Source organism: Rhipicephalus sanguineus, chromosome 1 (genome assembly GCF_013339695.2).
Source record: "Rhipicephalus sanguineus isolate Rsan-2018 chromosome 1, BIME_Rsan_1.4, whole genome shotgun sequence".
Lineage (NCBI taxonomy): Eukaryota > Metazoa > Arthropoda > Arachnida > Ixodida > Ixodidae > Rhipicephalus > Rhipicephalus sanguineus.
In genome coordinates, this window is record NC_051176.1 from 58,562,564 (window position 1) to 58,577,983 (window position 15,420).

Genomic DNA, 15,420 nt, shown 5'->3' on the forward strand with positions numbered 1-15,420 from the left:
CACAAAGCATTGAGCCCGCTAAAAAAACTTAATTGACTTTTGAGAAAATAAATACTATGACTTTGAAGGGTATACTGGTTTGTGCTAGTTGGTAGGAATTCGTGGTACAGTTACTTCCGCTCCTCTGAAGAACGCGGGAAGAATGTGTTTTACCCCTGTCCCACTTTTTTAAGAGGAGGACAAGTAACTATATCACGAATGCAATGCTTTTTATGCTTGCCTTAACTTCAAATCTTTGCATACAAAAAAAAAAAACATTACGAACCGTTACGGAACATATTTTTATTTTCGTTCCGGAACAGAAACGGCACGGAACTTTTTGCGGTGGAACGAAACTAAAACCGAAACGAAAAGTATTTTCTTCCGACACCCTGCTTTAGCGCAGTTTACTCCCGTTTATTCGTATCCCAATTTGAATTCCACGAAAAGCTTTGCTTGTGTGTTGTGTGCAGTGTTCGGTAATGACGATCGCCGTGTTGTTTCGTCTGCTGCGTAAGCGCTCGGCGCTGCGAGGAAACAGCCGCCGATGCAGGTACTGGAATATCTGCGCCGTTGATCGGCGCTTCAATACCTTGTGCGATACCAAGTGGCCGTCACCATCGGCGTCGCGCAGATGGTAACGAACCGCGGTTCTGATTCGAGAGCTATAAAGCACATTCCGGTGTCACCTGCTCGGGTCCCACGGCCGAAAGGAGAGCCGGCAAAGCGCAAAACCAGGATCAAGCGCTTGAGGGAAAACCCGGAAGAGCAGAAATTCATCGTCAGCAATAATGCAGCAATTTACAACTCCAGCTGACCAATAATCTCGTTCACGTGTTTTATTTATCGGGGAAATTAAAAAAAATTGAACTAAAAGTTCATCTTCGCTCGAAATGAAGGCTTCCAGAGGAACCACTTTACGGCGCGGACGCACTCATAGAACTCTGGGTCCAAGCGCTGCCTGTAGGCGCAACGCGGTCGGCCGCGACGTTACGATGACACGGCGATGTGTTGTACTTTTTCTCGTGTCCTTGTTTTTGCACTGCCCATGTCAAAGATGTATAACCAATTCCAACTTACCCAGATGTCAATTCTTCTGGGGTCAACGCAGATCCCAAACGAAGTTCGTTGCTGGGCTAGTTGGTTCATAATCTTAAATACTGGCTAGCGCGGATTCGGCAGAGGACAGAGATAGAACGCGGTGCACAGGACAAGCGCTTGTCTTGTGGATCAATGTTCTTTCTTTGTCCTGTGTCGAATGTGCGCTGTCCAGTATTTACAGTGGTTCATGGATGGTGATATGTAAAAGAGTCCCTGAAACGGTGTTCGAGATAATGCAGGCTGTCAGGCTGCAACTGGAGTAGATCATTCGCACAGTAATTTAAGCGAAGCACCTAATATCAGTTAAGGGGGCTGCGGGTGAACGGCGGTTACTCTCTACCCAAGTCGTACTTTTTCCCCTCAACGTCTTAACTGAACGGTCTGGGCTAATCTAAACGTTTCGCTGTCGTCCACCGTCGCGGAAAAGATCGCGGAGGCCACGCTCAATGTTTGTCTGGTTGACTCCTACGCCACCAGGTGCTGCGAGTTTTCTTCTTCCCTCCGGAACATACACCTCGAAGAGATGCCAATCAGATCAGTCGCACGAGTGACGTGCCAAAACAGGGGCGGCCGAAAACTCGGTGAGGCGGCGTGCTGCGAATTATGTACAACCAAGTGGCCCCAGTTGCAACTCTGCCAGCTGCGATCTGTCGCGATGCGCATGCTTAAAACCTTACGATAAATTGCTCGCTTTACGCAGAACGTACGAATTGTTTTGTCAGGGACCTGCGCTACCAGCTCAATGAGCTTGTAACATACCGTCAGAGCCATTTGAGGGTCCCTTTAATTACGCATCACATATTACACCAGCTTGTCAATAATGATATAGTTCTCTAGTTGGAAGAAAGCGTTTATCCAAGTGAATAAGGAATTTTTTCAATTATGATATCTTTATTTGCTGAGCCACTTTAACAAAGAAACATCTGTCAACTTGTCACGGCCTTTGGAAAGCGAGGACTCTAGACAAATCCACAATCGATAAGCTCATTAAAGAAGAATAAAAAAAAAAAGAATGCTATTTAGACGAAAGGCGCTCGAGAACGTAGTGGTATAGTCTCCTTGACACCGTCCTTACACTGGTGAACGGCGCCATAATGGTGGTGCATTGTCGATTGCGAGCTCTGCCGAGCACCAGAGTTTAGAAGGTGCACGAGAATCGAGAGTGCCTCAAAAAACAACACTTTCATAGACGTGTTATTTAGAGAGAGAAAGAGAGGGTGGAAAAGAGGTGACAAAAATGTGTTTTCAGAAGTGACATCCTCTATGAACATGGGTAGTGCGGATAACGAACAAGCAGGGAAGAACGGCGATTTGCAGCTTAACTATTGTACTAAGAGAACTAGAAGTTAAACAACGACTAAAACAAACGCTTGGCTCCGTCGTGAAACTTCGCTCATCGCCTCTGACAACACGGCGAAGGCAAGCTCCGTCAAGGGCACCTCTGGAACCTGATCGGCACACTGCGTCCGAAAGAAAAAAAAAAACGGTGCCTCGGGACCGGGTCCGCTCGACTTCCAGGGATTACAGACGCCGACAAGGACAGTCCCCCCCGGTTTCCCTTCGAGGGTTCTCGCGAGAGCCTCGCAGGGTAGACGACGTGCCTTCCCTCCGTGGAAAGCCCACAGCCCCTCGATGAAGACCAAGAAAGAAAATAAAAAACAAACCCCGAGCTTCGAGCCAGCTGTGGAATCGCGAACGAAACGGCCGCGCCGCCCACGAGAAAGCCAAGCAGTTAGAGACAGACAGTGGTTGGAAGGAATGTCGGCCGGGCATCAGGTTCCCGCCGCAGGTGTGTACAAAAGAAAGAAGGAAAAGGGGAGGGGGTAGCTTTCTCCTCTGGCACGTACGTGCGTCTCCGATCAAAGTCTCCGATCACGTGAGTTCCTCGCGCGCGCGTGTAGCTGGTGTAGCACGAGCAAGCAGCAGCAGCAGCAGCAGCCCTCGGGCGTGGATTGGTCCGTACCTCTCTCCCCGAGCGCGAACCCTCGCCGAACCTGTGTGACGAGACGCCCGCGCACCCCCCGGCTTTGGCGAGAAGCGGGCACTTCTTCCAATAAACCCGGTTATTATCCGCCGAAGTCTAGGGCCGCTCCATCCCAGGCCTGCTCGGCGGGCAACAGAAACGCGCATTCTGCCGATGACAACAGCTTCTTCTTCTCTCGCCCCTCGGATGCCAGACGCCTGAATGGTAAGCGCACCTCTCCCTGGCGCCGCCGACGCGCCCGAGCTGACTGACCGGCGGCCTGCTCGCCGAAAGCGAGAACACATGCCGGTCAGCGAGCACGCGCGCGCTGCGGTACATGCTGTGCCACCCCGATGAACAATAACGGCACGTGTTGGGGCGACCTTTAGGTGCGTGTCGGTCAGGCTCATTTGACACGGCGCGTTGCCTCCTTTATTTTGTTTAGGTATTGGTTTATAGTTCTTCGGTGAATCGTCATACGTTCTTCGCCGTTCGGCGAAGCAGCGAGTTAAGTGCCAGCTGATCCGCGCATTTGAGCGCGTTGCTGTAATGTCTTGCGTGTGGTGTTCAACGTTCCTCTCGCTTGTTTCTGTGAATAATTCCTACTGACCTCTAGGTCACCGTCTTCCGTTATGAAGATAAAACGCTACCTCGCTTCGCACTCAAAGCTCTGTTCCCAAACGTTACGGTTCCTGTCAACTTAGGAATTATCTTCCTCAGAGTCATTCGTGGGCTTTTGTGATCGGATGTGGCTTCTTATTATTTTCTTTCGCAGTTACTGCGCTTCAATACCATTTGCCTCGACAAAAGTGAACAGTGCAGAGAGCATAACGTTGTATAACGCAACGTTCAGAGAAAGTTTGAAATGCGCGCATGAGTGTCCTCTCTCCCCACAACTGGTAAGCGGAAATTCACCCGCGTTGCCCGACATTGCTTCAGGCTCTTTCAGCTCGTGCGCGCTGTCGATGCGTTGGCAAGACCCACATCTCGTTGGCGGAGGTCAAAATCACGTGTCTTTGACGCGTGTCAAAATCACGTGTCGGTTAAGTCTGGACGTGACCAGACTTAACCGTTGGGGTCATAGTCCGTGAACCCGCGCGCTAACTTCCGTTTAAGGTCGTTTGTCAAACATGCGGTCAAACATGTCTTATGTGTTTATACAGCGCATGAAAAGAGGCACGTAGGCGATCGCCTGTCCCTTGAAGATTGACAGCCTTGTCCACGAGTCCTAAGAGAATCAAATAGTCAACTTTAGAAATTTCCTGTAACGTCTATTTTTCTTTTCTTGCTCCCCAGAGATGGACCCCAGAGAATGCTTTGAAACGCCTGTCGTCAAACTTAAGTAGTGACGCGAAACATAAGGAATGAATACTTAGCCCCCGTTCTTTGACAAAATAAAAATATATGTAAGAGCGCTGAAAGAGTATTTCTTCATTAAGTGTTCCTCATTTATCAGTGTGCCTTTAATGTGTGTAGGATGTAAGAAGGGATACACAGGGGTTTTACCGTCATTGTGGAACATGTTTTGTTTATTTATAGATCAATGCTGCGCTGATCAATTCATCCAGCGAGCGTGTGATGTAATTCGATCGAGCTTGAGAGCGTTGATAAATTCGGTTGCGTAAATATATCAGTAAATAAGCTACATCTTGATATTTTCACATGATGTGAGGTAGAGTGCAACTGCGCGTATGAGAGAGACGATGAGCAAGAATGAAGCTTACGAGGCGTAATGTATCTAAATTTCAAACTAAATGCACGTCGAAATGACGGCCGAACTTGCCATATTATCGCATGACGTCATAACACCTGCAGGGCAAGCGTTGCTAGCATTCGCTAGCAATAGAGCTGGAGTTGATGGCGTTGCCCATCAGAAGATGAATAAAAGAAAGAGCTGCATGTGTTCCTTCTGTCTGTACTTGGGAGCGCCTCAGTAGCAGTCGTAACCGCGCAAGCCGGTGCGGTATGAAGTCATGATGCATCCGCCACCTGAGGGGCTAAAGCTTGGAAACGATCCCGGATTGTTCGTATAACACAACATTACAACCAAACCTGATAACGGATATATTGTTAAGTGAAGGCGGCCGGTCAATGAAATATGTTACGAACAAAAAAAAAAGTTCGCATTCACAAAACGTCTCTACGTGAGTGAAATATGCCAGAAATGAATTTGCATCAGTGAACACGTATTTAACGACGGCCACCGGCCGACCATTCAGTAAAAGTTCTTGCGGGCGAAACGCTTTGCGAATTCGGCCTCTTGTTCGTAAAGACAGGTGTTAAATTTGAATGCTTTGGTTCTTGCCGGTATTTTTTTAGAGCTTAGAGAAGGCTCCATTTAAGGCTTGAAAGTGACGAGTCGAAAACTTGATGTCAGTACCTCGTGTCAAAGCCAGCGCTGCTGCGAGTAATTCCTGCCCGACGGAGAACGATCGTTTCTCAACCCGTATCCGACAACTGCTGCAAGGCCTGACTCTTGGTGAAGGGGGTTTCGCACAGTCTTCGTTTATACCGAAGCAGCTTCTACGGCGTCTCGCGCATTCATTACGTCATCCAAGCCGAGGAGTACCTGCGGTGTTCACATCTATGCGCCAGGCATCTCCGCATGCAATGAAGCACGCGGAGGAGCGCACGACCTAAAGACGGAAGCTGCCACAGGCCATTACGCTGTAGCGCGTGCGGCGCGCGCGTGCTCCTGCCCCGCGAGCGCCCGTCTCGATAGGCCAAGGAATCTTTCGTTGCGTTAGCAGCAGCTCATTGGAATTGCTAAGGCGCCTCCTGCCGCCCTACTTATCAAAAGCGCGCGAGGTTCGCCTTCAGGGTGTTTTGCCATTTTTTCCCCTTCTTATATTTTTTTTCTTTTTCGTCGCAAAAAATAAAATAAAACTAAAACTGACTGGGTAGCGCCAGAGCGGCGCGCAGCAAGCAGCTCGCTTCGCCGGACGGACGTGCAGTTTCTTTCCGTTGAGGACGTCATTGGCGACGTGCGGAACCTACACCGCGCGATGTCGGCGCGTCTGACCGGAGAACTACGCAATAAGGGCGGTGCGTGAGTGGCCAGAAGCAAATAAACAAAGTTCAGCAGACTAATAACGAGTTGTTTTAACGAACCGTGAATGCCTTTTTACTTTTTCTATACAACGGGCAGATTCGTCGTGCTCACTGCGTGTTCCTTTGTCCACCGAACGTTTCCTGCAACATTCCTTTGGCGGTCCGTTCCTCCTTTCCCTCTGCGGTGGCCTCGCCTAAGGCGCCAGGCCAAGCGTCCGCGTGCTGGCTCATACAACGCCAGCTAGACTATACTCAACCCAACCAGGCTCCGAAGGAGGGGCACAGTTTCGGGGTGCGCCGTCAAGTAAACGGCCAAAATGCGAAACGACCGGGGGACCGTATACCGCATGTGAGGTTCTTCCGAGAAACTAGCTCGCGTTGTTTACCGAGTCTTTTTGGGAGGCTGTCCGCAACGATGTCCGTGCGCGCGCCACAGTAGGGATTCGAAGTTGCCGACGAGCTGCGGGTGGGCGGAGCCCGCGCCCCCCTAATATGCGTGGCTTCAAGCGCTTTCGTCACGCGGCGAAACGTCACTCCACATGACGCCGCGTCTGGTGAAAATATCGTTCCAACTTTCGAGGCGGGTTTAAACGAAATCGCTGGAGTAGAACCTCCCGCGGCTTCTCATGCGGTAGAAGTGGATCCAGCGCGCATGCTTCACCTCAGAAATGGAGCCTCGTCGGCTTCAGACCGCTCGCATACAGCCGGAAATTTCTTCCCTCTGATCTCTCGAGCCTTGCCCCCTACCTCCCTCCCACACTGAAAAATAAAGTCGCGACATGCCTGATTATACTGCAGCTTTGTAATAATAATAATAATAATAATAATAATAATAATAACAAGAAGAAGAAGATGATGATGATGAAAAAGAAGAACTGATGGGTTTTCACGTGCCACGATGTAATTATGAGGCACGCCGTAATGGGCGACTCCCGAATAATTTCGACCACCTGGGGTTCTTTAACCTGCACCTAAATCGATGTAAACGGCGGGTGTTCTTGAATTACGCCCCGACCACACGCAGCTTCGCAAAGATTACTTCACGAGCACAAGTATAGTGCTTATTGAAATAAGTAGTGAATGGTACTATTAATACTGCTAGACGAGTGAAAAAAACTTCATTTTGGTTAGCCTCTCCAACTGTGATGTGTACCTTTACAAAGGAAGTTTACCTACTTGTCGGACGGAAACGCGTTCTGTGTGGCACGCTCCAAAAGCGCGGCTGGTATTACTAATATTATTCTTTTTTAATATCTGCAAACCTTAAGAAACCTTTTCTTTTAATATTTTGATTGTGTACGATATATTCTTGTGCGGTCGTATTCGCAGTTTTTGTGTGATACTGGCTTGTGCACTTTATTATCACCCAGCACTTGGTGATCGATCAACCAGTTTATATATCTCCATTGAAATCAGCCACTCCGCGTGTTGTATATGGACTATCGCTTATATTTGGGTGAGGATAATTCGAGGCTGGCACTGCGCCGTCCCATCCACCAAGATTTCGGCGGCTGCTCCAGCCAGCGTATGCGAAAGGGACAGTCGCTCAGGAGAATCCACAAAGCATTTCGTGCGGATAGAGCTAGCGCGGTCAGTATACATGAAGAGGCATGCGCCGGCCACTCGGAAGGCAGCGAATAGTGTTCCTCTTGCCTGCCACTGTGCACTGTCTAAGTGATACGGGGAGAGAATGGACAATGATGGAAGAAAAGGAAATATGCAGTAAATGCAAATTCACTGCATCCATATATTACGGCACGTATCTTTCAAGTATTGTGTGTATTTCAGTGTCTTGTAAAGAGGTTACAGGGCTAGCTGCACTTGTGATCACGACTGCACTGTTTGCGTCAAGCCAAGGACTCAAAACAACTAATGCCATCTGATAGTGCTCTGCGATCTACGAAGCTTTTCTTTCGTAAGCATTTTTTGCCACTGGCCGACTGTCTTCAAAACAACGTATCCAGCATCAGGAGAGCCTTATTTATTTTCTTCTTACTGGCAGGGGATACAAACGTAAAAACTTCTATGTGAATATGGGCTCTGGGCCCCCAAATTCCCTCAGCGTTTAGTTTACAAGTGCTCGTTTTTATTGTGTCTTAGCCTTTGGATAGTATACGCGTAGCATCAGGATTGGCAGGAATAGTTAGCTCTTACGCACAAACGCAAGCGAAAGAGCATTTTTGTATATACCGGACCTTCTTCTGAGTTCATATTAATTAAGCAAACATAACATTGTCTAGGCAGGCAGCCCATGAGAAACGGTTCTTGCGAGAGAAAAGCTTTGCGATTTTGCGCCATGGATTTCCCGTAGGCACAAATCTTTCCTCCATTCCTTACATAACTGATATTGCTATCGCAGGCGGCAATCGTCTCGCGCGCAGATATCGTTCCCATGGGCGGCTGGCGCTCAAATATTGGCCAGTCATTAAACATGGGCAGTTATGCAAGACGAGTTTCATGGATATATGCTCCCCCCTTGGCTAATAATATATGCTATCCATCACAGCATATGCTGTTCTTATATAAACCACTTCATCGAACAAAAGAAAAGAAAAGAAACGATTCGTGAGACCGTATTTAATTGCAAGCTTCTCTTCAGTGTCTGGTAACGAAGGTGATTACGACCGCCGCGGCTGCAACCGTGGATACTTTGTGAGTACGGGGCCTGTAGCTTTTCGTAAAGCCATGCACACTAAGCGCGTTTGCATGAACGTGAATGTGGCATTTTTGCACGGCGTTCATGTAAACGAAAATGATGCAGTGACCAACAGGAAGCAACTTGATCGGTGGACGTTTTGTAAACGGCGCGACCGCGTCTCATCGCAAAGGGCAGAGAGCGAAAGCGTGACGGCGTTTGCACTCGCCCGGAGCAATCCCGTTGGTCACACCGTATAGGCGACGGCTGACGCTCTAAAAGCCACCGTTTCGCGGTCGCATTGCGATGACGAACTATAGGAAATACGACGCTCGCGTGTCGAATTGCTGTACGCGCCGCTACTGCGCGGCACCCTGACAAGGGAGCGGCGCCGCGTCAACGCCACGCCCGGTAGCAGCTACGTGGAAGCCACTGCGTATACACTCAACATGATGCCACCTTTGCTGTCATATCGTGGATCCTTACTTTAAGCGGGAACAACCCCTTTTCTTTCCGAAAGCTGCGCGTGCGTCCGAGTAACGAAATGAACGGTAATATACGAAACTACACACGCATAAAGTTCGTCCCCGTATAATTTCCAGTTGTGCCAGGGCACCGGAATTTACAAATTGATTGGTGTGACTAAGTTCTCTTACACCATTTGACTTTACTATTGTTCGGAATTGCAGAGTCGCTTTCATAAGGAACGTATACCAAATTCTCAAAGCTTTTCGTTTGCGCACGCCATTTGACGACCGCCTTCTCTGACACGTCCAACATCATGACTGGCCATGGACTCGGCCATCAAATATATTTCAGCGTAAGAACTCGTGCTGTCCGGTGCATCTGCGCGTGTGTGAATAAGGCTCCACAGAAAGTATTCGCGAAGCAACTGCTTAGCCGAAGCAGTTGGTAATAACAGATACTGCAGACAATGGTGACACCAAACGTATTATTAACGAACATGGCCGGCCAATGATAAACAGCGCTCATTAACGAAGACCTTTGTCAAAGCCGGTATACTCTATAGCCAATGAAACATCAGCGAACACCTACATCATGTGATCCGCGTAAGTGTGGACCGCGAAGATAGAATGTCGCAGCAGACCATGCAATGCCCGAAGAAAACTGGTAAGAATGCGAAAGAAATAAAGAAGTGGAGACAGAGAGAGAGAGAGAATCAATGACGACGCTCTTCTAGATTATTTACTCCTTCATCCATAAGTGCACCACCCTTTCTTTTTTCTTTTCACAAGGTCACGCCGACTTTCGTCACCCTTTTGTTCATTAATTCCTTCCCCCACCCTCGTTGCGAAAGAGCATAAACGCGTGGATAATGATACTTATGGTGGCGGCTACAAGTGCGCGTTGTGTCGGAGCGTCTGCTCTTCTCCTTCTCCTCTTGTTTGGCTCCTCCGCACACCTCGTATATATATATATAAACGAGCATCTCGTTGTACCCGAACGTGGGCGTTAAGAGATAGAACGGCTCGGTCTTCCGCGCAGGATGCGTCGTTGAGTCGCTGAGTCAAAAGTGCGAGAGAGAAGCTTCGCGTGTATATTACATGACTGCAGAGGCGAAAAACAAAGTTGCGAGTATAAACTAAAGAGTGACGGGCCGAGTTGACAAAACAGAACGAAAGACGAGGCGGAACAAAATAAGGTGAGTGAGCGAGTGGCGGAGAATGGCCCTCGCGACTGAGTATAACCGGTTTTCGAAGTTGCGTAACGCAGCCCCACGGCGCGACCGTATAGCAGCCGCGCGTCAGCGATTAGTATACCGATGAGCAGGCGTGCGACAGCCGTTTCTCGCGCGTGCGTCAGGTGAACTTCAAGGCGCGCTGCGCGACGGGCGCGTGCCGGCCTCGGTGACGCGTCGGATCTGGCACGGAGCCCCCGAAGAGGCGGGGAAATACTTGCCGGCTGTAAGGCCTGCCAGCGGTCCTTCCATCTACACATACGTCACACTCAGGACGCCGTTGCGCCAACGAGTTGTCAAATGTGCTACGTGCGCCGCGGCGGTTTCCAGTGGCCCGCTCCCGGTCGGGTCCGCGCGGTAACCCAAATGCGAAGCTTTCACCATCGCCGAGTCGCTTTTTTTGTGCTTTAAACACGTTAAGGAACCCAGGTGGTCAAACTTTCCGGAGCCCTCCACTACGGCATCCCTCATAATCATATTGTGGTTTTGGCACGTTAAACCCGAGCAATTATTAGTTATTATTATGCCTTAAAGACCAGTTATCGAAAACATAGAGCCACGTGACGCGAAACCGTGCGTCAAGCTATAGGCTTTGTGATCATGACAGGCCGTACTATACGAATGTTTGATTCCATTGAAAACTGGGAACTTATGCCACCCCTTCTTGAAAACCGTTGCAAACCCTCTGGGGATCTTCTTTTTCTTTCCGGAGGAAGCGGAGGAGGTGGCATGAGTTCCGACCTTTGGAAAGGGTAAGATGGCGGGAAATACCTTTAGCGAAGGGTCGATGGTCGATCACACTTCGAGGACTAATGCACAAACTTTTTTTTTGAGCGTGTAGTGAGTCATTGGCACGGGATCCGCTCACATGACAGCGTATGCTGTCCAGGAATTCGCCAGACGTGCGACGAATTCTTACAAGCCGCCTTTTAAAGTTTTTGTTTTCATTTTTTTAGCTGCAGGAGAAGTAGCACGCAAGCAGCGTGTCTCTCTTCTGCAATGCGGATAGATCTCACACAAGCAGCTCGCACTAACGCCGAGGTAAGAGGAAAAACCACGGGGTTTCAGCGCAATGATAGAGTCAGTTAAAGCGTATGGGTTGTCGCCGTTTGAAGGAAAGTGGCTACATCGGTGAAAACATCGGGATAGTCGTGCGAAATCGGCGTGCTCCTTTGCTATAACCCTGGGAGCGAGTCTCGCCGATAGACGAGGTTACGTCTGCAGCCAAACAGGTAAATTCATCCTGCAAGCGGCACGATAACACATTCCTTACGAGTTGCTGTAGTACCTAAACGTGCGATATGACCAGTGAGCTGGCTATGGAGCGCAGATGTAGAGCAAATCATTAAAATACGCACACACACACACACGCGCGCACGCGCACGGTCCCTTATGCATTCGCCTAATAGCCCTATCACACGTCCCAAATTATTTATTTCAAATGTAAGCAACCGGTTTTTAAATTTTGAGATGTGCATGATCAGGGTAGTCCAAAAAAAATGAAAGGAATCTTTGCTCACACTTTTCAATCAAGAGTAATTAATGCCCAAATTAATTAAATTAATAAATATTATTTAATAGTATGTCCATTATTATTACTTAATTTATTACTTAAACAGTTATTTAGATGGGATAGCATAATGCCCAATAGCCGACATTGCAGTTCTCGACGCAAAACTAAAATAAATGCCCTATGTCTGCATAGTGAAAGAAGAAGCTGCCTCAGCGAAATGTGCGAACAGCGTGACCGCTTCTGTAATTTCTTTGTTCACACGTGACCTCGCTTTGTTGTATGTACCAGGTTGGCACGATATGTAGAGCAGATGCTAAATATGAGCTTTCGAAAAAAGAACAACGCTTTATCTTTACCAGGTGCTTGCTGAGTGACCTAGAAAATTGATGTTTCCAATTGGAATCACTAGGCCTGAAAGGGTTAAGTGCACTTTGAGGGAGTGCACTTCGCCGCTAGTATCATTCGCACGCTGTCACACGAGAACGTTTAGTGACACTCGCTAGAAAGCGCACTTGTCGGCAAGTGCGTTCGCCAAACCAGTGCTGTACGGAACGGCGTTCCAAGGAACGACGTTTCCAGGAACTAGTTCCTTTTCGGAGGAACGGAGGAACGCCACCGTTCCATTGAGGATCGGTGGAACTGCAACGGTAATTCGTTACGTTTACGTAGGAACGGTAGAGGGAGAGTGGAACGGCGTTCCTTCTGGAAACGTTCCTCGGCATTTAACAGGCTCACGAACGCAGCACGTCGTGCAGAACAGAGCGGATGGGTGACCGCGTGAGGCGCAAGAATATACCACTCGCCTGTCACTTGATTAAGCTGCATCTTGATTTTCACTTAAGGCGCTCGCCGGGGGCGCAGGGAGGCGCGCGATGCTGAGACCGACCACGTGCGGTAGGAACAGCATATTTTAAAGACGATAGTCTTTTTTGGGGAACTTAGACGCAGAAATTTTGGTCTGTCTTTGTGTTTAGAAAAAGTTTATTTCATCGTAGGACGCTACGCACATTTAGAAACAGTGTCTGTCTGCCTTTTTGTTTGTCGGCACGTCACTCGATTCAGCCACCCGGCCAAAGTTGAACCACTTGCCCAGGGGCCAGCCATTTTGAACGGCTGACTAGTTTCATACTTGTGTACATTGTTGATCACAAAGCAAACATTACGCATATCTGAGGCGCAACATCACTAGGTAAGTATTAGGTGGTGTGTTCCTTTAATAGAAAATGCATACATACGTAATTCTAAAGACCCTAGTTCCTTAAGCTGCGCTGAAAATGCGACTGCGCGGAAACTTGCCTTCCTCCGTGCCCTCTGCACGAGCTCATTGTTGTGTTTCGGTTTCGGTTCAGTATTGCACTGCACGAATGCCATGGGGCGCCGCTCTGGCATCCCTGTTTTACCCAGGCGACGTGTATATAAAAGAGTGTGTGGAGAGTACTCGTTGAGTGCGGACGTTTCTTCTGCTTCGGCGCTTCGCACCAAACCGCGTGTTCGGGTTGGCTGGCGTCCCCGCCGGTCGCGTTGGTCATCGCCGGTCTTGGTCTGCCGCTGCGCCGGGACTAGGAGCCCGCAACACAGCACTCATGTTTCCCGACGTATTGCCAGATGGCGTCCATATCTCACGCAGCGCCTCTTCTATTGTCTTTAGACGACATTTGCAGCGAAGCACGCAGACACGCTGCCAATTTTTTTTTTCTTTTTTTGTCTGAGCCACTGTGACAGCAATCAAGGGTCGCTCTGCAGTGTAGACACACCTTGCAGAACATTTACTTGACATTCGAGAATCATCGAACCCCATTGTAAGGCCTGTGCCAGGAAACGACGCGTTATATATATATTTTTTACCTCGGTAACTTTTTCGTTCGGCCAACTCGAAAGTAGTTGTAATGTAGATGCGCTGAGCGACATGCACAAACGAAAGTAGTTTCGTTTGTGTGTGTGTGTGTGTGTGTGTGTGTGCGCGTGCGTGCGTGCGTGCGTGCGTGCGTGCGTGTGTGTGTGTGTGTGTGTGTGTGTGTGTGTGTGTGTGTGTGTGTGTGTGTGTGTGTGTGTTGCGGCGTATTCGTGCGGTTCAGCTACACGTCCCCGTGGCCTTGTCGGCATAGGGAAAAGTGGGGGAGCCGACTTACCGTACTCCAGAAGCACACGTTGTTGGGCTAGTCGGTTCATGTCCATTCAGAAGCCACGGTTGTGACTATTTCGCGCAAAGGCTCACAACGATCGGATGGTATCCGATCGTTGTGAGCCTGCCCTTTTGCGCATGTTTATACTTATGTACTGCAGTGCACAAAACGTTATCTGTTTGATGTATGCCTTGCTTTCCGCGCATTGCCTTTGTATATATATATAGCACCGCAGTCAATTTGGACTAAACAGTCGAAAGTTGCGCTCCCCTTAACCCTTCCCATGTTGTTTCTTTGCGCGAAATAGCCACAACCGTGGCTTCTGAACGACTTGCCGTAGTCGAGGCACCTGCACGTGGTTTCGCGGAGTCCTCGAACGGCGCGAATCATCGTCGCGAATATGGTGTTTGACGCGCATGGGACAGATGAACCAATCACAACACTAGAGGCCGTAAAAAGTAGGTGAAACACCAACATGCTAACCACCGAAATCGCGCGCGGTTGCCTCCCACTGCGCAATAATGGTCTTGGGCACCTACGTAACGGGGGCGAGAGAGAAGAGAGATAAAAGCGAAGGAAAGGCAGGGATGTTAACCAGGTTGTACCCGGTTTGCTACCCTACACGGGGGGAGGGGGAAGGGGAGAAAAAAGAATAGAGATAGCGAGGAGGAAAGAGGGAACAAGTAATACGCGCACACACGTCAGTGTTCACCGCATACACACAGACAGTCACAACGGAGAAATATTTAACATCAGTTCCTCCGCGAGATGTTAAAAAAGGCTTGCAAGGACTGGCTCCAAGGAATCGAGAACTTGCAGAGCGCATTGAGCTGACGGAGTTGTCATTCCGTTGAGAAGAGTGCGCATCGTGGTCATGAGAGACCTCAACACAGCGAGTACTTGTAGGTTCTTGTCGTGGCAGTCATCTGTGGACGATGAAGCAGACTGTGGGGCATTCTGCATCGGCTCTTTATGAGTGCGCAGTGGTGGCAGTGAGTGCCACGCGACATCCGCCGCCGCTTTCAAAGCTTCTGCGTCTTTCCGGCTCTCCAATTGTGATGCATTGGGCGGTGGTGGTGGCGGCAGTGGTGGTAGCTGTCGCTTAAGAGAAGTCTGACGATCTGTCGGAGTAGGAGATCGCGTTGTCCGTCCATATTGGGTAGCAGTAGTTTTAGACCTTCGTCGCCGACGCGAGCGTCGTTGTCTATTTCTCACCACGTCAGCAGCCTCTTTGTGCGTCTTTGTGTTGTGAACGGGGGCGAAGTTACACTTTGGCTTATCACTTGGGAATGAACGCCTTACCGCGTGCAGCATACGCTTCCGACGTTTTATTGGTTTTATGTTCGCGCGCTCGCC

At 49.2% G+C, this 15,420-nt stretch overlaps 1 protein-coding gene across 1 annotated transcript in view; it reads left to right on the forward strand.

Moving 5' to 3' along the window:
* The first annotated feature begins 3,056 nt into the window (after window positions 1-3,056).
* Window positions 3,057-15,420, forward strand: part of LOC119391765 (nose resistant to fluoxetine protein 6) — a 66,058-nt gene continuing 53,694 nt past the window's right edge. Inside the window, exon 1 of the mRNA XM_037659417.2 lies at window positions 3,057-3,268. The gene's annotated coding sequence lies outside the window, so the exon portion shown is untranslated. The remainder of the gene's footprint in view (window positions 3,269-15,420) is intronic.